Source organism: Eriocheir sinensis, chromosome 64, assembly GCF_024679095.1.
Source record: "Eriocheir sinensis breed Jianghai 21 chromosome 64, ASM2467909v1, whole genome shotgun sequence".
In the NCBI taxonomy this organism is placed as follows: domain Eukaryota; kingdom Metazoa; phylum Arthropoda; class Malacostraca; order Decapoda; family Varunidae; genus Eriocheir; species Eriocheir sinensis.
In genome coordinates this window covers 5,657,132-5,681,308 of record NC_066572.1, presented here as the reverse complement: position 1 = coordinate 5,681,308, position 24,177 = coordinate 5,657,132, and the positions used below count along the sequence as shown (strand labels likewise).

Genomic DNA, 24,177 nt, shown 5'->3' with positions numbered 1-24,177 from the left:
GGGTCGGTACACCCACCTACTTAGCATAACATTCCTGTCTATCATTCGCCCACATTTATTTGCCCATTTGCCATCTCTTATATTCCACAAGTATACTTTTCTTGCTAATCTTGCATCCTCCATTTGTTCCAGTCTCACTTTATATCTCAAGGTTGCCTTTACTAGTCTCTCCCTAAACGTGCTCCATCCCATGTCACCCCTAAGAGCCTCTACTGCTGCAAACCTTGGTGCATTCAGTGCCATTCTTGCTACCCTATTCTGCCCCACCTCCAATTTTTGTATCTCACTGTCATTCCATGTCATCACATCCATTCCATACATAATGCTCGGGACAGCCACACTCTTCCAAACCTCACGGATGACATCATACTTGCTCGCTCTCATCCTCGCTGCACTCCCTAAACGGCCTACCCACTGGTTTGCCATACTTATCTTTACATTCTTGGCCCTGCCGCATCCATTTACCTCCATTCACACCCCTAGGTACTTGTATTCTTCCGTCTGTTCCAACTCATCCCCTTCCAGTCTCCAAGTTGTTCTCTCTCGTACTCTGACCTATTTACTATCATTACTTTGCTCTTCTCACTACTGAACCTAACCCCAAAATCCCTTCCATAACCCCCTACCACATCTAGGAGACTCTATAGTTCTTCAGCAGACTCACTCATAACCACCACATCATCCGCATACAACAACACACATACTTTATCCTCTCCAATTTTCACTCCTGCATTCATTCTCCTCATTCTGACTGCTAATTCCTCTGTGAAAAGACTAAATAATGTTGGTGATAATATACAGCCTTGTCTCACTCCTCTTTCACTCTTCACCCAACCTGTCTCTAGATCACCTAGTCTATACTTTGCTCTTGTACCAACATACATACTTCTAATTATGTGAACAATCTTATCACTCAGCCCAACTTTTTCAAGCACTCTGCATAACACATCTCTATTCACCCTGTCATAAGCTTTCTCTATATCTAGGAAGCCTAAGTACAGTTTCCCTCCCTCTCTCTTTTTCCTTTCAATCAGCTCATTCACAACAAACATATTATCTTCCGCTCGCCTGTCCACTCAGAATCCGTTCTGCTCCTCACCCAGCACCCTGGCACTCTCAATCCATTTACACAACCTTTCATTCAACACAGCACTAAAGATTTTTCCTATTGAGTTTACCAGAGAGATTGGCCTATAGTTCTTTAATTCCTGCTTACTCTTATGCCCGCCCTTGTGGGTCAGAGTCACTCTACATTCATTCCATTTACTTGGCACTCTCTCTTCTTCCCATACCTGGTTGAATAACTCAGTCATCCTCTCAATCACAGCCTCACCTCCATTTTTATACAACTCATACGGGATCTCATCTGGTCCTGCAGCCTTACCATTCTTCTGTCTTTTCACACATCTCTCAACTTCCTCCCTACTGATCCTTTCATTCAGCTCATTTGCATCTTTCCTCTCCATAGTCACACATCCTCCTCTCACACCAAATACTTCCCCTACTCCTCCTATTTCTTCCCAAAACTCCCTAATTGACTCCCTCATTTTCTCCTTATCTGTAATTTTTTCACCATTCAGCTTCAGACTTTCCACATTCTCACTGTTACTCATCCTCTCACCACTCAGGAATCTATACCACTCACGACCTCACTCAAGCCCTTTCTCTCTCAGGGTCTGAATCACACTTCTTTCACACTGAACCTTTGCACTCATGATCTTCCGCTTTGTCAGTCGTTGGTGTCTCACATAGCTTTCCCATGCATTCTGGTATTCACCCTCAGCTTCTTCGCTTTCTTGCCTCCTCCTCATTCGTCTACACAGTCTATTTAGTCTCTTTCGTTCTTTCCTAGCTGTCCTAATATCATCGTTCCACCACGGTTTCCTTACACGCTTTCTACCATTTGTTCTCACATACCCTACATGTTGGACTGCAGCTCCTCTCACATTCTCTATGAGCCTTTCATTCAAAGCGTCCACATCATTCAAACTACCCGGCTCCCAATTTCTTTCACTCAAGTCTACCTGAAAATTTGTAGCAGTCACCGCTCAAATTCCGTGTTCCTTCCCCTCAGTGACAAGAAAATGGGGTGCTGCAAAGAGAGACTTAAGATTCTCAGTGTTTTCATGTAATGTCCATCGTCACTGTGTCTGCCAGTCTGTCTTGTCGCGTCTTCATCGTTAACTTTCCTTGTATTCGTTTACCTTTGACTGTCCGTCCACGTTCTCTTGTTGTCCACCGTCACACATTGTTCCACACATACACCAACACTTAAATGTTAACCTACACAAACAACATTCACACAAAAGCATACACAAACAAACACCTATCATATGTGTTGTCCTTGTCGTGATGAGCTGTGTAAGTTCTGTCCAATAAAGTAACCCTGGCGGATATGACTTTCTCTATCCGTGAACCGATTAGCACTTAGAACACTCGCTACCACCAACAATTGGTGACCCTGGAGTGTTGCTATGGTTCAAGGTGGCTTATAGCCGGTGCCGTTTTAAGGGCACTCTCTCCTAGAGTGGAGGACCTGGGCAGGGTAACTTGTCCATTCGTCCGCCCTCTCCTGGGGCAAAAATCCTCACCTCCATTCGGGGTTCGTGGGGCTGAGCACTCAGGTCGGGAGAAACATTACGCCATAGGCGTAGTTGCCACCTTCAGGGTTTTCCCCCGCCCTCCCCTAGGCGCCTTCTGCGCCTTCCCCAGGCACCCTCTGTGCCTTCCCCAGGCACCCTCTGTGCGCCTCTTCCAGGCACCCTCTGTGCGCCTCTTCCAGGCTCCCTCTGTGCGCCTCTTCCAGGCTCCCTCTGTGCGCCTCTTCCAGGCTCCCTCTGTGCGCCTCTTCCAGGCACCCTCTGTGCGCCTCTTCCAGGCACCCTCTGTGCGCCTCTTCCAGGCACCCTCTTTGCGCCTCTTCCAGGCACCCTCTGTGCGCCTCCTCCAGGCATCTTCAGCGCCCTTCAGGCATCTTTTGTGCCCCATGGTGCTTCTCCCGGCGTTCACCCACCCACCCCCACCCTTCCTCCTCCCTGCTTTTCTGCTGGTCCGGCGACTGAGACACGCACACCGTGTGACACACTACACAGACTCAGTGAACACTCAAACACAGTGCGACACATTACTGAGACACAGTGCCACACACTCAGTGTACACGCCATACACAGACTCAGTGTACACGCCATACAGACTCAGTGTATACGCCGCCACACGCCACACAGACTCAGAGAGACACGCAAACACAGTGTGACACCCCACTGGGACTACTAGCTGCCCCCTGGATTAACCACCGCCTCCTGGATCTACCACCGCCCTCTTGTATTACCTTACTCTCCTGTGGATCTTCATATATAGTGCAGTGTGTCCAGCAACAGTTCAGTGCAGCACGTCCCCAGCAACAGTTAGTGTCACAGTGCTACCCACTAAGTGTACAGTGTTGTGTTACAGTGCCTTTTTGAACACTGGTACACTCCCCGAGCCACAGAGGCCCCTGGCACGTGTCAGCGCCTACAGTACACGCAGTTCGTTTTACTCTCACGGACTGCCGCGGCTCCTGGCACATGCTAGCGCCCCTAACTTTTCAACTCGCTGTGGCCCCCGGCTCGCTGGCATCTAGCGCCTTCCCACGCAGTCGTTCGACGCACTCACGACTGCCGCGGCTCCTGGCATATGCTTGCGCCCCTCAATTCTCAACCGGCTGTGGTCCCTGGCACGCTGGCATCTAGCGCCTTATCACGACGCCCTCACGGACTGCCGAGGCCCCTGACACGCTGTCAGCTAGCGCCTTCACACGCAGTTCCCTCGACGCACTCTTTGACTGCCGTGGCCCCCGGCGCGTTTACGCCAGTGCCTATTGCCCATCTCCACGCCGCTCGACTTCACCATACCTGACGACGACATGCAACTCTTCCTCTACTACGGCGGTGTCCTTCAGAGCACCACTCTTCTGCTCAGGACCCGTCTACGTGGTTCGCGATTCGGGAGTGCGGATTCAAGCCTTCCAGGATCTATTAAACAGCCAACCACTCAACTCACCGCAGCCCACCTTACGCAGCCCACCTTACGCAGCCCACCTCATGCAGCCCACCTCATGCAGCCCACCTCACGCTGCTCAACTCCTCGCTGCTCAACTCCTCGCTGCTCAACCCCTCGCTGCTCAACTCATCGCTGCTCAACACTTCAGCTCGACTTACCGTAGCTGTCCTCACTGCGCTACTCATCTCAGCTCGACTCACCGTAGCTGTCTCCTACGCGCTACTCACTTCAGCTCGACTCACCGTAGCTGTTGTCACCGCATTACTCACTCCAGCTCGACTCACCGTAGCTGTTGTCACCGCATTACTCACTCCAGCTCGACTCACCGTAGCTGTTGTCACCGCATTACTCACTCCAGCTCGACTCACCGTAGCTGTTGTCACCGCATTACTCACTCCAGCTCGACTCACCGTAGCTGTTGTCACTACACTACTCACTCCAGCTCGACTTACCGTAGCTGTTGTCACTGCACTAACTCCAGCTCGACTCACCGTAGCTGTTGTCACTGCACTACTCGCCCCAGCTCGACTCACCGTAGCTGAACTACTCGACACAACTACACAACGCTACTCATCGCAACGCATCACCGTCTGCCACAGCGCCCCAGCACCGGGGAAGATTTCGTTCCTCCTTCCTCGTCACTGGGGGGGAGTAATCTGTAGCAGTCACCGCTCAAATTCCGTGTTCCTTCCCCTCAGTGACAAGAAAATGGGGTGCTGCAAAGAGAGACTTAAGATTCTCAGTGTTTTCATGTAATGTCCATCGTCACTGTGTCTGCCAGTCTGTCTTGTCGCGTCTTCATCGTTAACTTTCCTTGTATTCGTTTACCTTTGACTGTCCGTCCACGTTCTCTTGTTGTCCACCGTCACACATTGTTCCACACATACACCAACACTTAAATGTTAACCTACACAAACAACATTCACATAAAAGCATACACAAACAAACACCTATCATATGTGTTGTCCTTGTCGTGATGAGCTGTGTAAGTTCTGTCCAATAAAGTAACCCTGGCGGATATGACTTTCTCTATCCGTGAACCGATTAGCACTTAGAACACTCGCTACCACCAACAAATTTTCCCACCCTACATCTCTCAGTCTCCACTTCTTTCTGTCCTTCTCTTTCATTTCATTTCTACCGTTCAGCCCGCACTCCACGGTCAACATATTATGGTCAGACACACTATCAATCATTCCCTCTTCATCTATCCACATGCGAGACACACATTCACGCATTCTCCCATTTACCAGTACATAATCAATCGCTGACTCCTGATTTCTTGCACTCCAGGTCACACGTCCCTCAGCCAGAGTTTCATTCAGGTTCTCTAAGTTCATTTCACTTACAAACTCAGCTAGCATTTCTCCATTCCGATTTATACGTTATACGTTGTCAGGTCCGGGGCTTGTATTTGTTTTAAGGGACTGGAGAGCTTTAAGGACTTCATCGGTAGTTATTACAAAGTTAGGCAATGCCTGCTCAAGAGGAGGAAGAATCTTCCTCCAAGAGAGCGACCCGCTGAGGGCCACTCCATGTATTATTCCTCCAAGGATAAAACTAAGCGTAAGGAAAAGAAAATAAAAGAAATAAAAGACCATAAATAAAATGCATAAAAAGACAACAACTTAGGGCATAAAAAGTCTCCAATTAGAAAGAAAAGAAGAAAAAATAGGGAAAATAGGCAAATCGGAAAATAGGAAAACCTGAATATAGTGTGAAGAAGAGAAAAAAGAAGCAGATCATCACAAAAGAAGAAGAAAATACGGAAATAAAAGAAAAATGGGAAAAAATATGTACTAAATCAGAAGAGGAAAACAGGAAAATCTGAATCTAGGTACACAGAAAAAATAAAGAATCAAGAAGGACCTAAGAAGATGTGCAAAGAGGAGATTTGATTGATTGATAGTTTATTGTTGCAGATAAACAAGAGGAGAAGGGAAAAGAAGAAAACAGGGAAATAAAATAAAGAAATGGGAAAAAAGGTCAATCGGAAAGGATAAAATAGAAAAGTCTGAATATAGGGAGACAGAAAAGTGAAACAATCAAGGAGCCAAGAAGCTATAAAGGAAGGAGAAGAAGAAGAGGAGGAGGAAGCAAACAAGTCCCCTGTGACATCAAGATCAAGGTCGAGGTCCGCCGCGTGCCCTGAAGTGCCCTGGCAGTGTTTCTCTTCTTCATATATTTTTTTTCTACAAATGTTTGGTTAGCGATGGTACGCTTGGTTGGCAACGGTACGCTTGGTTAGCGTTGGTACGGTTGGTTAGCGATGGTACGCTTGGTTAGCGATGGTATGCTTGGTTAGCGATGGTATGCTTGGTTAGCGATGGTACGCTTGGTTAGCGATGGTACGCTTGGTTAGCGATGGTACGCTTGGTTAGCGATGGTACGCTTGGTTAGCGATGGTACACTTGGTTAGCGATGGTATGCTTGGTTAGCGACTAGCCCACGCATGTGAGACCAGGTCCACCACGCATGGTTATTTATTTTTTTAGAACACGTAGCCCAACGGCTGCCATGCTGAGGGCCGGGTATAGCCCGGGCCTGTTCAGCCCGAGTCCCGGATGACCTTGAGTCATGGTTCAGGGCTGTTTTGGGGTGGTTAGCGATGGTATGCTTGGTTAGCGATTAGCCCACGCATGTGAGTATACGGTAGAGATTTTCCCTACTTTCGAGACTAGGGAATTTTTCCTGATTTAGGGATTTTTCTAGGGGAATTTTGGAAGGGCATTTTTCAGTGATATGGGCTCCCCCCCCCAATACCCCGGTTCCCCACAGTTCCCCAGGCTTGTCTTGGGGGATTGGGGGGGCTGGGGTGGTGGAGGGGGTGGAGTGGTGATTCTTAGGATTTACCCCAACTTTAGCATTACTTACTGCCATTCCCCTGATCCCCGCTAATTTTCTGTCCTCCAACAAACCCTTTATCCATTTATTCTTCCTCTTTTCCAATCTCATTTCCTCAAGCACCCTCTCTTGGAGGTTGTTACTTTCCCCTCTCAATATGTGCTGCAAGTATTTCAGCTGCCCCTCCATTATCCTTCCCTTCATGCTGGAGATTCCTATTTCTCCCCTTAACGCCGCTTCTTGTGTGTAGCTAGGTGCTCCCATTATTTTCCTTCCCACACTGTTTTCTATTCTTTGCAGTTTTTGTATTTCTTCTTTGCTAAAATCAATCACATTTGCACCATATAAGATTCCTGGTAGGGCTATACTTTTCCAATACACCTTTCCTATTGTTAATCTTGCACAACTTCTAGCAATTACAGAGTACGTTAGGTTGGCCATTTTTACTGCTTTTTCCTGCATTATTTGTTTTTGCTCTTTGAATAAGTTTCTGCTGTCATTAACAGTTATTCCTAGATATTTCAATTTGTTGCTAACCTTTATACCTTCTATTTCATTGGGTTTTTCTTTCATATTAAATATAATAATATTGCTTTTTTCCTTATTAATTTCTAGGCCACATTCCCTCCCTGATGCCAATACTTGTTCTATCACCTCTTCTGCATCTACTACACTACTTGCAAGTAACATTCCATCGTCCGCAAAGAAGAGTGATGTTATGCTAAAGTTCTCGTCTCTGTACCCTTTGTTCAGCTTCTCCAACTGATGCATAATTTTATATGTAACTAATTTGAATAATGTTGTCGAGCCCGTGCATCCTTGTCTTATTCCGCTGCTGACTTCTATCGTCAGCTTTTCTTTTTCATCCAGCCTGACCTTAGTTAGGTCCCCATCATACAATTTTGTGATTATGTCAATAGCTTTCTCATTTATGTTATATTCCATTAGCATTTTAACCATTGAGTCCCTTTTTACACTATCAAATGCTTTCGCAAAGTCAATTGATATTACTATTAGTGGCTTTTTATTTATAAATGACTTTTCTACACAATGTCTCAGAATAAGAATATTGTTCTCCATTCTCGCACCAGCCGTAAATCCTGCCTGATTTTCTTTTTCCCAGTGATTTTTATTAAGTTGTTCTTCAATTCCCATCCTTATTACAGCCATTAGTAGCTTGTATCCTATGTTTGTCAGAGCTATTGGTCGATATTCATTTACTTTTGGTTTTCTTACCTTGGGGATCATGACTGTTTCACTCTCCTTCCACTCCTCTGGTATTTCCCCTGTCTGTAGTGCGTGTTTGAATGTTTCTATTAGCATTTCCAACAATGTCCTGTCTTCTAGGAATACTTTATAAAACTCCGGTTTTATTCCATCAGGGCCTGCAGCTTTTTTATTCCTTAGATTAATTAAGCACCTTTTAACTCTTTCTTCAGTTATAATTTCATCTTATAGGTATGTCACTCCCTCCCCTATTTCTAGAGCCATATCAATATGTTCTCTTATTTCAGTAGCACAGGCTTCTATATGGATAGGACTTTTCCCTAGATCTCTCCCTTCTTCCTCTCCACTTTTGACCTGAAATTGTCTCCCCCTCACCATCTCAAGTTTAGTATTCTCCCTCTTTTTTACATACTCCTCCTTAGTCCTGTCATTCCACTCCTTGTTGATGTTGTTTTGGTGCTTCCCGTATATGTCTCTCCAGTATGTCTCAACCTGTAATCTTACTTCTTCTCTTTCCAGTTTTCTGTTGTCCCTGCTATACACATTATCTATCAACTTTTCTGTCTCCTTTTCTTTGTCTCCCCGTAACATCCTTATATACTTCCAAGTGTTCTTGCCATTACTTTTGTCCTCTTTTATTTCTCTTGCTTTCTTTTCATCACTTATTCTCATCTCCCTTTTAACTAATAATTGTAGTTTTCTTTTTGATCCATATACTTTTGTTTCCACTTGTCTGCTTCCTCTTCTTCCTTTGCATTCCTCCTCCTCCTATGGTACGTTCTCCTCACCTTTGTCTCCTCCCGGATCTCTCTGGTAAACCATGCCGGTCCTTCCCTGACTTCTTCAACCCCTATGTTCTTCCGCCTGTAATGGCCCTTGAGATAACCATTGGCTGTCTTGATTATCCTCTGTTCTAGGTCCCTCATGTTCTTAACTCTGTCATCTAACACACTGGCTGTAAGTTTTTCTCCATATATCTTTAGTGAAGCTTTGTCTGTTTTATAATACTCTCTTGTTATCCATGATTTCCTGTTATACCTTTTCCTTTCCCGCCCCACACTTAGGTGAATTTCCATTAGATTATGGTCGGTCAGATCAAACTCTTCCTGTTCCTCATCAATTCTCATTTTGCTATATTTTTTGTAGAATTCATCTGTCACTAGGGCGTAGTCTATGACACTTTTCTGTTTATCTCGTGACCATGTATATAGCCCCTCACACTTAACGTCATTGAGCATTGTGAGCTTATACTTTTCTAGCCAGTCTAAAATCATTTTCCCATTAGCATCTAGGCTTTGATCACCTTTGTATCCTACATGGCCATTAAAATCTCCAATGATCAATACTGGTTCATCTGTACTACTCTCCACAAACTTTTCTGTTTCTGCTCTTATGAGTTTGTTTTTCTCTCCATCCGTAACACTAAAATAAACTACTATAATTAGAACTTCCCATCCCCTTATGTTCCCTTTGACTACTAATATATCTTTACATTTGGTTGTTATTTTATCAAAGTGTATATCCTTATTGTATTTATGCAGAATCATCAACCCTCCACCTTTTTTGCCTTTCAACTCTCTCATCTGTTCTGTTATAATGACCCTACTACTGAAGCTTACATCTCTTATTTTCTTCTGAGTTTCACTTAAGCAGATAATGCTATTCTCATCAATAAGGTCTTCAATTTCCTTCACTTTAACCTTTGTCAGGCCTTGAATGTTAATAGCCTTAATGATGAAGTTGTCTTCTTTTCTATTACCATGTTTAACATTCACAATGTGATCAAATCCATTATTATACTTATATACCTTATTCTTAGTACTACTTACGTCATTATGCTTCCCTTCCCGTCACTCCCTCCTCTGAACTCTTACCACCTTGCCCTTCCTGATGATCCACTGCCCACCTTCCTCTCTTCTTCTCCTGAGCTCTTCCCGCAGCTGGTTATTCTCCTCTCTCTCTTTCTTGGTAAGGACTGGGACAATGAATATCTCCTTCATAGTGTCCTCGGAAGGAGTGGAGGGCCAGGGTGTGGACAGGCTACACTTGGGACAGGAAGGACGGGAGGGCCAGGGTGTGGACAGGTTACACTTGGGACAGGAAGGAGGGGAGGGCCAGGGTGTGGACAGGTTACACTTGGGACAGGAAGGAGGGGAGGGCCAGGGTGTGGACAGGTTACACTTGGGACAGGAAGGAGGGGAGGGCCAGGGTGTGGACAGGTTACACTTGGGACAGGAAGGACGGGAGGGCCAGGGTGTGGACAGGCTACACTTGGGACAGGAAGGAGGGGAGGGCCAGGGTGTGGACAGGCTACACTTGGGACAGGAAGGAGGGGAGGGCCAGGGTGTGGACAGGCTACACTTGGGACAGGAAGGACGGGAGGGCCAGGGTGTGGACAGGCTACACTTGGGACAGGAAGGAGGGGAGGGCCAGGTGTGGACAGGCTACACTTGGGACAGGAAGGAGGGGAGGGCCAGGGTGTGGACAGGCTACACTTGGGACAGGAAGGACGGGAGGGCCAGGGTGTGGACAGGCTACACTTGGGACAGGAAGGACGGGAGGGCCAGGGTGTGGACAGGCTACACTTGGGACAGGAAGGACGGAGGGCCAGGGTGTGGACAGGCTACACTTGGGACAGGAAGGAGGGAGGGCCAGGGTGTGGACGGCCACACTTGGGACAGGAAGGAGGGAGGGCCAGGGTGTGGACGGCCACACTTGGGACAGGAAGGAAGGGAGGGCCAGGGTGTGGACGGGCTACACTTTGGACAGGAAGGAGGGAGGGCCAGGTGTGGACGGGCTACACTTGGGACAGGAAGGAGGGAGGGCCAGGGTGTGGACAGGCTACACTTGGGACAGGAAGGAGGGAGGGCCAGGGTGTGGACGGCTACACTTGGGACAGGAAGGAGGAGGGCCAGGGTGTGGACGGGCACACTTGGGACAGGAAGGAGGGAGGCCAGGTGTGGACGGGCTACACTTGGGACAGGAAGGAGGGGCCAGGGTGTGGACGGGTACACTTGGGACAGGAAGGAGGGGAGGGCCAGGGTGTGGACGGGTACACTTGGGACAGGAAGGAGCGGAGGGCCAGGGTGTGGATGGGCCACGTGTGTGTAGGGTTGCCACCCTGACCTCAGGAAAATACCAACATCTTACTCTCCAATACGGAACTAACTGTATTTTAAGTTATGGGTCTTGTCTTGTTGCAGTGTAGGTGATGTTCACTTTGGGCGACTTGGGAGTCCACCGCCCCAACACTGTGCCCTACTCCTAGGGCCGCTTTCACTTTATTTGTTTTGATCGTTACCAATGGCGGTGATCAACGCATAGTTTTCCACGTGAAACTGGCCTATGGGGTAGTGGTAGAGGAGGTGAGAGGTGTTGAGAGTGTGTGGTAAGGTGCGGGCTGGGCTCACCTGCAGCCTCCACTACCCCATAGGCCAGTTTTACGTGGAAATACTATAGCGGCAATCACCGCCATTTGTAACGATAAAAACAAACAAAATGACTGTGAAAGCGGCCCCTAATGTGCCTCAGCTGGTCAGGGAGGGAGCTACTCTCTGCCCCCCTTGGAGTAGTCGTGTGTAGGACAGGGGGCTCATGAGGGATCCCCTGCAGAAACAGGTCAAATTTTCTCCTGAAGGTCTCCATGCTGCAGTTTGAGGTGTCCCTGATGTCCCTGGGCAGGCAGTTGAATAGTCTTGGTCCCTCGTTGGTAAAGCTGGCAGCATGTATGGACCTAAGACATTGACTGACTGTTTCAATGGATGTCCTGGGGCAGGTGCGGCCAAATTGGGGGTGTGTCTGGCGTGTTATCCCTCCTTCAGTTTGTGGTGATGGGTTAGGCACTTGCTTCTTCAGTGTTAATTATGTAGTACTATCTCTTCGTCTTTGGAGGGAGTAGAGTTGCAGAGTCTTGAGCCTGTCCCAGTAACTCCGATTTTTCATTGAGTTCAGCTTCCTTGTGAAGACCCTTTGTGTCTGTTCCAGTCGCTTGATATTGTACATTTTGTGTGGGGACCACAGATGGCACAGGTATTCCATTTTCGACAACACCAGGGACTTACAGAGCGGGAGGAGGTGTTCGGGTTCCCTCGTCTTGAAGGTGCAGAGTATCCATCCTGTCATCCTGCTGGCCGTCCTTGTGATGTCAATGTGCTCAGTGGGTGAAAAGTCATTACTAACTAGTACCCCCAGGTCATGTACGGAGCTGTTCTCTGCAATTTCTTGACCTTTCACCTGGTACTGTGAAAAAAGAAAGGAAACAGAAAGAGAGAACGGGTCATTTTAAAGCCACAGATGAAGCCCTACGATTGGCTGAGCTCTGAAAACACGCTTGTGATTCACTGGGAGTCCAATGACGTCATCGCCGGCGCTCACCCGATCAGCGGCCTCACTGCCTTATTAACCCGTAGGCCGTAGACCGTAGGGTTGCGCTATGCCACCACCGCCTACAATTAGCTCGAATTAGGCGTTTTATGGCGAGCCCTTTTTAGGGTCCACCGTACCACAGCCACGACTCGTGAAAGCCTAAAAAAGGGTCTGCCCACGTTCTCGGTTTAAGGAGGGTGCCTGGGGGGGTCCCTCCTGGGCACACAGTATGTCCTATGGCTTTGAAATTTTAGTATGTTGTTTGTTGGTGTAAGTGTATGACATTCTGTGAATTTTGTGAAATTTGGGTGAATGTGTAGAGGAGACTCAAACAAAGCATAAAATCTTATTTTTCTTTCACAGACTTTAGTTGAAAAAAATATACCATAGAAACTTTTGTGTATAGATCTACATTTATCAATTTGTAATTTTTTTCATTTTTTGTTCTGGGTTAAAAAAAATTGAAATTTATTTTCACTAATAATTTTCTCCACTTTTTCTCCCGTTTTCTTTTTACATTTTAAAAAATGTACAAAATGAGAAAAATTGCCGTTTAGTTGTAGATTATATTGATACCTTACAAAAGACTGTCAGACGTTTTGTCGATTTTGTGAAATTTTTTGAAGTGTAAAAAACAAATTTTCAAGATTTTGGCTCCTTAAATTTTTTTTTCCATTTCATGTGTCTTGCCATTTGTATTCATTTGATTGTCATGAAATGTTCACATATGATTGTTTATACCTTGTTCACTTACTGGGCCGCCAGTGTGCTGAGCAGATGTTTCACTTGTTGCATATTGGTACATCTGTGGCCCGAATAGCCCTTTCTATAAACTTTTACAAACATGAGTATATAAACAATTTGTGGGTAAATTTGTATTTATTATGACTGCAGATGTGTTGCAATGGTACCAGGTAATAAGTTCAAAATGATAAGGTAATAAATATATAGCTATGTAAAGGCATCCAAAATACATTTAAAGTTTGGTGCCATTTTGCTTCCAAATATAAGCATTTCATTATGTAACAGTAATCAACTGTAGAGGCAAATGCCCCTCATATCAAACAACGTAAAAAAAAAAATTCATAATAAATGAAAATCTTGCTTTCATAACAGAAAAAATAATGCTCCAGATCACTACTTACTAGTACTTGGAATATTAGATTATCCCAATGTTTGATTTATTATAGTGTATTTTACTGAACTGTAGAGGGAAATACCACTCCGCAAATAACGTAAAAAAAAAATTTCCTGATAAATTAAAATTTTGCTCATAACAGAGAAGAAAATAATGTTCCCCATCCTGCTCTTCATCTGTTTCTAACTTGTCACTTTCCTCGGAGAGCTCATCATCTGGGTCATCTGAACTGACAAAAAACCTGAATCATCTGAATCACCAGATGAGGTATCCGATCGCCCTCCTTAAAAGATGGTCGGGTTCATTTTTGTTGAAAAGGAGGGAAAAAACATTATTAATAGATTTTTTATGTACAGCTCATCAAAATGTAAGATATTGTATCAACACAAACTCGTATAATAATCATAAAAACTGCACCAAATAGCAAAACAAGACTATATCGTCAGTGCTTCGCGAACTGGTACATATATGCGCCAACCCATGCCTGGTACATTGGTGCACCAATACGCGGCAGAGGGAAAAAATATTAGTGGTCCGCGATTTGGTTTATATTTGTACCGTGGATTTTTACACTATAATACAGGCTATCCTCTCATCATGATACATAACTCCTTTCTCTGCAAAAGTCCAACGGACACTGGCGTGGTGGGCGCCGTGAAAGTTCCGCGGAGCAGGCAAGAGCGCTGAGTTGCCAAACGCGATTAATGTGTTAACAGGCCTTAAAACTATCAAGCTTGCAGCTTTGGTCGCTGGATATTGTCCATTTACGTGTAGTTCTGTCTTAGTATTGTTACGAATATCGCTTCAGATTTATTTAGGTTAGTTCAAAAGACATATTTATCAATGAATATATTATTGCGTTAGCTTATTATCAGTACATGCACTATTTGCCTGACCCGGTGGCCTGTGGCTTGCCTTCGGTGCACCCACCGCCGCCCTGATCCCTCCCACCAACTTCAGTTTCCCCGTCCTAGGGCTCAATGCATTCAGGCTAAAAATCGGGCAAACAGAGTACGTACTAGGTTTCATCTCAAGGAGCGTGAGCAATAGGAGCGCTGAAGTCGTCCTCAAACTTTACTTAGCACTAGTTAGACCTCATCTCGATTATGCAGTTCAGTTCTGGTCCCCCTATTATAGAATGGATATCAAGATGTTAGAATCTGTACAGAGGAGGATGACAAAGATGATTCAGGGGGTGAGAAACTTGCCTTATGAAGACAGGCTGAAGCAGTTAAATCTACACTCTCTAGAAAGGCGAAGGTTGCGAGGAGACTTGATCGAAGTTTATAAATGGATGAAGGGATTTAATAAAGGGGATGTCAATAAAATTTTGAGAGTGAAAGAGCCAGGTAGGACGCGTGGCAATGGTTTTAAGTTAGACAAATTCAGATTCAACAAAGACATAGGCAAGAATTGGCTCACCAATAGAGTGGTGGATGAATGGAACAGGCTTGGGAGCCATGTTGTGGGTGCCAATACCATAGATACATTCAAGAATAGGTTAGATAAAGCCATGGATGGTGAAGTAAGGTGGGGTTGAGTGTACAGGAGCTGCCTTGTATAGGCCAACCGGCCTCTTGTAGACTCCTTACGTTCTTATGTTCTTATGTTCTTTTTTTTTTTTTTCAGCACATGACTTTGTGTCCCAATGTCCACCACTGGTGTTAGTGTTGAAGTGAGGCATCGAGACAGTTGCTGTGGTCAGTACTTGTTCCGTCCCTGCTGCCGCTGACTTCAGGACTCCTTGGTGCATCCCTCGCCTTGCCTGCTCAATTGGTCACTGAGTGTGGCTTTGAAGCAACCTCGCCGCCTTCTCCAGCATCTCTGAGGTTCCTCAAGGCCAGCCAACTCCTCACATCCAGAGTAGTGTTGCAGTGGAGGCTGCAAGGCGGGACAGCAGCTGGAGTGGCTGGGATCAGCAGGAGCAGACTGCTACTGGTGTGAGGTTCAGGAGTGATAAAAAACACCACCAACACAACCACCACCAACAACAACAACTGCTGGCCTCTTCATCCACAAAGGGGGAAGTTTGAATTTCAGAAGAGTGAGAAGATCTGAGAATGAGAGCAAGTTTACTGACCAAAGCCAAGAGTGTGAGAAAAGACATGCAGGGAAGGATGACCTCAACAAATACACCCACACACTCTGGTGTAAGACCTCATGAAAGTCGGGAGTGTGGCAAAAGGTTTAGTAATAGGAGTAACCCCAAACATCACACCCTTACACACACTGGTGCAAGAAACCATGAGTGTGAAGTTTGTGGGAAATGTTTCAGTCAGAAGGGTCACCTCAACACACACACCCTTACATACACCAGTGCAAGAAATTATGAGTGTGAAGTTTGTGGGTAATGTTTCAGTCAGAAGGGTACCCTCAACACACACACCCTTACACACACTGGTGCAAGAAATCATGAGTGTGAAGTTTGTGGGAAATGTTTCAGTCGGAAGGGTACCCTCAAATTACACACTCTTACACACACTGGTGAAAGAAATCATGAGTGTGAAGTATGTGGGAAATGTTTCAGTCAGAAGGGTAACCTTAAATTACACACTCTTACACACACTGGTGAAAGAAATCATGAGTGTGAAATCTGTGGAAAATGTTTCACTGAGAAGGGTACCCTCAAGAAACACACTCTTACACACACTGGTGAAAAAAATCATGAGTGTGAAGTTTGTGGAAAATGTTTCAGTCGGAAGGACACCCTCAAATTACACACTCTTACACACACTGGTGAAAGAAATCATGAGTGTGAAGTTTGTGGGAAATGTTTCAATCACAAGAGTAACCTCAAAGTACACACTCTTACACACACTGGTGAAAGAAATCATGAGTGTGAAGTTTGTGGGAAATGTTTCAGTAAGAAGGGTACCCTCAAATTACACCTTGTTACACACACTTATGCAAGAAGTCATGAGTGTGAAGTTTGTGGGAAAAGGTTCAAACTGAAGAGTATATTGAACATGCACGTCTTCAGACACTCTGGTCATAAAGGGTTCAAGTGCGATGTTTGTGGGAAACGTTTCATGACTAAGGGTGAGATTGTCAGGCACATGAAGGTCCACTTCTCCTGAGGTGCTGTGCTGATTCAGTTCTGCTGTGTGTGTGAGTGCAAGTGTTTGTTGTGGTGGTGTTACAGGGCTGTGTGTAGCACAGAGAACAGAAAATATTCATCTATTGGAACAAATGGTGACTGTGACGGCATGATCTGTTATTCACTTTCCACCCCAGGCTTCATGTGGTTGGTGGGTCCTGTGAAAGGTCTGGGCCCGTATCCTCGACAACTATTAATACTAAACTTGGTATTAACTTTCGACTTTGGTATTAACTTCACTCTCAAAGTGTATCCTCAACAACTATTAGCCTAATACCTACTCTTAACTTTGGTATTAACTTGAGAGTGCTGGCGAGGACTTCTAAACACTTAATAGTAAAGTTAATATTGAATCCCAGACCCAGACCCATATCAACATGGCCACCGGGCTTCCTCGTCCAGCCCGCCTCCGCAATTTAGAGTTTGATAGGGCGCTTTGGAACTGTATAACGATGGTGAACTTGTCAAGACATACATATTAGACCGTGCAGGAATGGAGTATGTGACTGATTTGGTGAGAAGAGAGCTACAAGATCCAGTTCAAAGGGAGCATTCCCTCACCCCGGGGTTGAAAGTGATTTTGACTTAAAGATACTTGGCTACAGGAAAAATGCTGCAGTGTTCAAGTGATGAGTTAGGGGGTAAGCCAGAGTAGTGTAAGCAGGGTGATTGTGGAAACTCTGGCCGCCCTCAGTGACCCGTAGGTAGTCGGGAGGTTTATCCAGTCTCCCCTTGATAGGGTGGAGATCCGTGTAAAGCAAGCAGAATTCTACCAACTTGCCGGTGTTGTGGGAGTGATAGACTGTACCCATGTGAAAATAATGGCACCAAAGGAAAACGATGTAGTTTATGTCAACAGAAAAAAAAAAAATAAACATAGCTTGAACATACAATTAGTGTTTGATGCCTTTGTTATTGATTAAAATGTGAAATATTCGAGTTAAGGAAAACAGAACATGGGAAAAAACTTTATTTGTAGCAGACAGGTACACACATGCAAATGATAAAGATGACATTAAAATTGCATTAAAATGTCATTTAGAATATGATTTATAATTATTGCTGCCGGTTATTCATATTGAGATAATGGTGGTAAGAAAGCTTGTTAGAGACGTCTGCCAGTGTGAGGGAGGAGGAACGAAAGGTCGAGGTGACCACATCGCGAACATCATGACTTATGAGTGAAGTAAAACGAGGTTACTTGGTTTCTGTTTACAAAGTTCCAAGTGGAAAAACAACTTTACTGTGAATTCAGTGTATACTTTTCTGGAGTATTGTGTTTACTGAGTGAATTGGTGACCAATCTGTTGTTATTTGTGTCTTGCTTGAAGATATTCATCATTGGATTCAAAGCTATGGTATTAATGTGCAATAGTCATCATAACAAAATACGTAGTAATTAATTATATATGTCAACCTATTTATTTTCATGAGATCATGGTATGACCACTGAAAAACATAGCTTTTTATCTTGGCTCCATTACAAATTCAGTATATAATTACTCTATTAGTGGAATCTAGTTTTCAGCATCTTTTATTATTATGCCAATATTCTAAGCACTCAGCTTGCAAACATGCTTAGGTTTATGTTGTCAGCTTGGGTCGGACTTATGTGAACACTTTACCAAGTGACCTAAGATTACTCAATGCTAGCAAACCTATGGTATTAACGTGCAATGGTCATCATACCAAAATACGTAGTAATTAATTATATATGTCAACCTAATTATTTTCATGGGATTATGGTATGACCGCTGAAAAACATAGCTTTTTTTATCTTGGCTCCATTACAGATTCAGTATATAATTATTCATATATTCAATAAAGTAGTGGAATCCAGTTTTCAGCATCTTTTATTATTATGCCAATATTCTAAACACTCAGCTTGCAAACACGCTTAGGTTTATGTTGTCAGCTTGGGTCGGACTTAGGTGAACACTTTACCAAGTGACCTAAGATTACTCAATGCTACCATATAGGTATACTACATCTTTGATTGTGAGTTCATCAGAGAGCACTGGAGAGCAGCATGAGTCTAATTAGGTGCTAATGAATATCCTGCCTGCATCACAGACTACATAAAATGCAAATATGATCGGTGCCTAAAGGTGTTATAAGCTAATGCTCATCTCCGTAACATTGGCCCTTGAGCCTGTGGTGGGAGGGAGCCCATTACCCCGGGACACAGGGCCAGTGTGACATCCGGGTTACCACAGTTTCCCCATGTAGTCATTTATCGACCAGCCCGAGAGGGAGGATGATCAGCTGGGTGAGCTGCACTCCGACTGCCCGGGCCGGGATTCAAACCCGGGCCCGCGTAGAAGCCAGGCATGCTGACCACTAGACCACGGAGGCGTATTGGAGCCCAATCTCAAGTGAACCCACTCACAATGGCACACAATTTTTTTCTGGTAAATTTTGTGCTTTGAATGAATTTGCTAACCATTTCTGTTGAAAAACAGCAGAGATTATTTTTCACCCCTTAGTCTCGTGGGCGGCAGACCTGTAGGCCATGAGAAGCGCAGGCAGCTTCTGATCCCATGAAGACTGATCATTGTTGCACTGCTTGGCCAACTCCTGGCCCAGCGTCCAATTAAACCTCTCCACCATTCCATCTGACTGTGGGTGCAGAGGGGTGGTCCGGGTCTTCTTGATACCCAGAAGCTTGCAGCACTCAGCAAGGACTGTTGACTCAAAATTCCTTCCCTGGTCGGAATGGAGCTCGTTAGGCACACCGAAGCGACAGAAGAACTCCTCCACCAAAACCTTGGCGATGGTAGTGGCTTCCTGGTCAGGGATGGCGTAGGCTTCCGGCCACTTGGTGAAGTAATCCATTGTGACACAGATGTACCTATTTCCGTTCGTCGTCAGAGGCAAGGGTCCTGCTATATCCACTGCCACCCGTTCCATGGGGGCTCCAACCTGGTATAGTTGCAGTGGGGCACGGTGACGTTTCTTGGGGCCCTTCTTTGCACAGCACACCTCACACGCGTGACACCATTCTTCCACGTCCTTCCTCATGCCAACCCAGTAGAACCTTTGGCGCAGGCGACTCAGTGTCTTCTTTACCCCTAGGTGTCCGCTGGTGATGCTGTCGTGCATTTCTTTCAAGACGCCGTCCGGGACTTCACAGGTAACACCGTGGACCAGTAGTGGTCAAGACCATCATGAGAGACCCAGCGTCGCTGCAACACCCCGTCGTCTATCCGAAGAGTGTCCCACTGAGTCCAGTAATTCTTGGTGGTAGGGCTTTCTCTCGAGATTACTTCCCACCCAGGTCGCGTTGACGACTGACTCAGCCACTCCATAATTGGTCTCAGATCTCGGTCCTCCGCTGCAGTTTTCCCAAGTCTTCCCATGGCACCTCCGCTGTCTGTTCCACTGTAGTGCGGCGGCACATATTCTGGACGCTTTCCCTCTGGAGGCAATGTTGACACTCCGGTAGGCATGGGCGCCAGCTCAAGCTGTCCGCGTTACCGTGTGTTAGTCCAGATCGGTGCACAATAGTGTAGTGATGCTGCTCTAGTTTACCTATCCAGCGAGCAAGCTGGCCCTCAGGGTTTTTCAGTGACTTCAGCCACCGCAATGCAGCGTGATCCGTGCGGATGGTGAAAGTTGCACCGTACAGGTAAGCATGGAAAAAGTCAAGGCTCTTGACTACTGCCAGGAGTTCTTTCCGGGTCACGCAATAGTTTTTCTCGGCTGGGTAGAGATTATTGCTGAAGAAGGCCACAACCTGTTCCATGTCGGCACATGCCTGAGATAGCACTCCACCAATCCCCTCATCACTGGCATCACAATCCAGTATAAAAGGCTTAGAGGGGTCTGGGTAGGTGAGTAAGGGCGAGCTGATGAGGGCCTCCTTGAGCTTCTCAAAGGCAACCTGAGTTTCCGCTGTCCACTCAAACTTGCGCCCCTTCTTCGTCAGGAGGTGCAGTGGTGCAGCAATCGTAGCGAAGCCTTTCACAAACCTGCGGTAGTATGAGCACAACCCGAGGAAGCTCCGCAGCTCCTTCACGTTGGTGGGTGTCGGCCAGTCCCTTACCGCAGCCACCTTCTCAGGATCAGTGCGTACTCCAGACTCGCTCACGATGTGTCCCAAGTATTGGACCTCCTTTTGGAACAGACAGCATTTCTTCGGGCTGAGCTTAAGGTGTGCAACTCTAAACCGGGCGAAAACCTCTGATAGCCTTTCCATCTCCTGCTCGAAGGTCTGGCCAAAGACAATCACGTCGTCGAGGTAGATGAGTGCCGTCTTCCAGTGAAGTCCCTCCAGCACCCTCTCCATCAGCCGCTCAAACGTGGCCGGCGCGTTGCACAGGCCAAAGGGCATGACCTTAAACTGCCACAGGCCTTGACCGTAGGAGAAGGCTGTTTTCTCTTTGTCCTGTTCCGCCATTTTGACTTGGTGATACCCAGACTTCATATCCAGTGTTGAAAACCACTTGGAGCCCACCAAGGCGTCGAGCGTGTCGTCGATCCGTGGGAGTGGGTATGAATCCTTGATGGTGAGATCGTTGAGGGCTCGGTAGTCCACGCAGCACCTGAGGGAACCGTCCTTTTTCCTGACGAGCACTACAGCAGACGCCCACGGGCTGCTGGACCGCTCGATTAACCCTTGTTGCCGGAGATCATCCATTACCTCATCCATCTCCTTGCGACGGGCTGGTGCCATCCTTCGAGGAGCTTGCTTCACTGGGCGGTGGCTACCTGTGTCGATGTGGTGCTCTACCAGGTCCGTACACCCCAAGTCCAGGTCTCCTGTGGAAAACACATCTGCATTTCTCACGAGAAGCTCCCTGAGCTGTTCCACTTGGGGTTCCTCTAGACACTTGGAGCTCCTGTCAAACAGGTCGCACAGGTAGTCAGGCAGCTCCTCCTGGGGCTTCGTCAGGGTTCTCCTGCAGACACAGGTTCTTGGTTTCTGTCGATCTCTTGGCACAACCCCACCATGGTCCCTTGTTTTATTTTCTTTGGGCTGAAGGAGACATTGGCCACGACGACAGGCACTTCCGCTGCAGCAGGGTCTACCAAAGTACTGCCTACAATCACCCCGTTTTCTACCGGGCATCGACTTCACTCTCTACCACACACAGGCTAGCTGGGGGCACCCGTAATATGACAGGGTAACAGCATCTCCGACCTCGGAGGAATAATGGTGGTGCGCTTGACCGTCACTGGCAGGTCTTCCTTGTTCACAGTCGTCAGTGGCACCCTCCTTCCTCTTACAGTCAGCTGCTTAGCGCGGAAGTCCAGCTCGCACCTGTGGGAGACAAGATAATCCATACCTAGGATGCAGGGGTCATCCATGTCGGCCACGTATACAGAGAGGAACTCTTCCTTTCCTCCGAGCTCAAACTTCACGTCCACTGGGCCTCTGAGCTCTGCGTAGTGTCCTGTGACTCCGCACAGTCGATGCGGCGTCTTAGGAAGCCGACGATGACTCACCACGTCAGGCCGCACCAATGTGCGTTCCGAGCCTGTGTCGACGACCACAGGCCACAACACTCCGTCAACCTTGCCCTCCACTTGGCAGCTTGTCATGGTGGTTCTCCTGCACACTGATATCTTCGGGCATGTACAGGACAGACTGGTCGTTGCCCCGTGAACCAGTCCTTCTTAGTTTCCTGAGTGGTGGTCCTCGTTGGTACATTTTTCCGACACTCATTCTTCCAGTGCCCCTTTTCTCCACAGGTCCAGCACTTGGGTCCTTCCCTGGGCTTCTTCTTAGCGGCACCTTCATAATTCCTTCTTCCTCTTATAGCATTCGTTCTCCTTGTGCCCAACCTTCTCGCAGTACCAGCACGTTCCTTGGAACCTGTCTGTGTCGCTGACAGCGCCCTTTCGTGCCCTAAAGCCAGAAGTCGAGTCATCCCTGAAGCTTGACAAGCTAGACCTAACAAAGGACTCAAACTCCATGGCACGTGCCAGAGCTTCCTGCATTGATGTTGGCTTAGCTTGGTTCACTTGTATCTTCAGCTGAGGGCTGTCCAGGGCATCGATGAATTGATCACGCAGCAAAACCGTCAGCAGGTCAGGGGTGGCACCTGGGTATGCCTTGTGCGCCATGCTCTCAAGGTCCTGAGCGAGTTCCTGAAGAGACTCGCCGCGCCTCCTGTTGCGGGTTCTGAACCTAACCCTGAAGAGCTCGTTCTGGTGCTTGGTCCCATATCGTTGCTCCAGCGCCTGTGCCAGCCCGCTGTAGCTGCCCTTTGTCGCATTGTCGAGCTGAGCAAGGACCTCCAGCGCCGCCCCTTTCAGGCTAGTGGCCAGCTGTACCGCGCACTCTTGGTCATCCCATCCGTTCCGAGCTGCCAACAGCTCAAACTGAGCGCGGTAAGCCTCCCAGGAGACCTTGCCATCAAACTCCTGAGGCTTCTTTCTAACAGGCGAACCCAGCAGACCCATGGGGCTGGCGGAACTTCTTGCGGGATAAACTCAGGCGAAACAGGGCTCAAACTACCCCGGACTTGCGTAGGAGAAGCATCTTGGGTACAACTAGCCCCTGCAGGCACTGGCTGTCCGTTTCCAGCCAAGCAGTCTTCAAGGGCCTTCACTCTGTCACTTACGTCACAAACTGCCTGTTCAGTACGGTTCACCTTTCCCTGCACTTCTAATATTTCTTTGTGTGTCGTCTCCCGTACCACCTCCATCTCTTGTTGAAGATTTGTGTGTTCTTTCTCCACTTCTATCAGGCGTTGTCCCAAGTTCGTGGTTACATCAGTCATTTCTCTTCGCACTGACTCACTTCCATCTTGTACTGCTTTAAGCTGTAGCTGTAATCCTGTGAAGCGATCTTCTAGCTGTTCTTTGAGTTCTTGGAGTGTTCCTTCTTGTTGTTGCTGTGCTCTTTCTTGTTGTTGCTGTGCTCTTTCTTGTTGTTCTTTGAGTTCTTGGTGTGCTCTTTCTTGTTGTTCTTTGAGTTCTTGGAGTGTTCCTTCTTGTTGTTGCTGTGCTCTTTCTTGTTGTTCTTTGAGTTCTTGGAGTGTTCCTTCTTGTTGTTGCTGTGCTCTTTCTTGTTGTTCTTTGAGTTCTTGGAGTGCTCTTTCTTGTTTCTCCCCCTGTAGTCTCAAGGCTTCCAAAAGTTCAGTCAACATGTCGTCCCTCTGGGCAGCTTGGGAACGAGTCTCCATGGCGAAAAAGAAATGCCTACACTCCTGACACCAGTGTTATGCCGGACGTGTTACTTGGGTTCCGTGTCGCCGTCAGGAGACTCCGTGGGAGGGAGATATGTAAACACTTTGCACAGCTTCTGTAGTTTAATATTCTTCTTTAGTAGTACACTTCACTCGGACTCTTCACTTTCCACTAGCTTACTATGACTGGGACTGGCCCTCTCTCGCCCTCTTCTCCTATATATATCCAGAACAGTACAGTCTAGAATATTACAGTATATTTCAGATCATACAAGAACATGTAGCAAAAATATATGCGAGTTGGCAACAGTTCCCGCCTGGCGCCTGGCCGC

General features: G+C 46.7%; 1 protein-coding gene across 1 annotated transcript in view; it reads left to right on the top strand.

Annotated features, from left to right (window-relative positions):
* Nucleotides 1-17,602, top strand: part of LOC126987332 (zinc finger protein OZF-like) — a 48,317-nt gene extending 30,715 nt beyond the window's left edge. The window contains exon 2 of the mRNA XM_050844302.1: nt 16,691-17,602. The gene's annotated coding sequence lies outside the window, so the exon portion shown is untranslated. The remainder of the gene's footprint in view (nt 1-16,690) is intronic.
* The last annotated feature ends 6,575 nt before the right edge of the window (nt 17,603-24,177 follow it).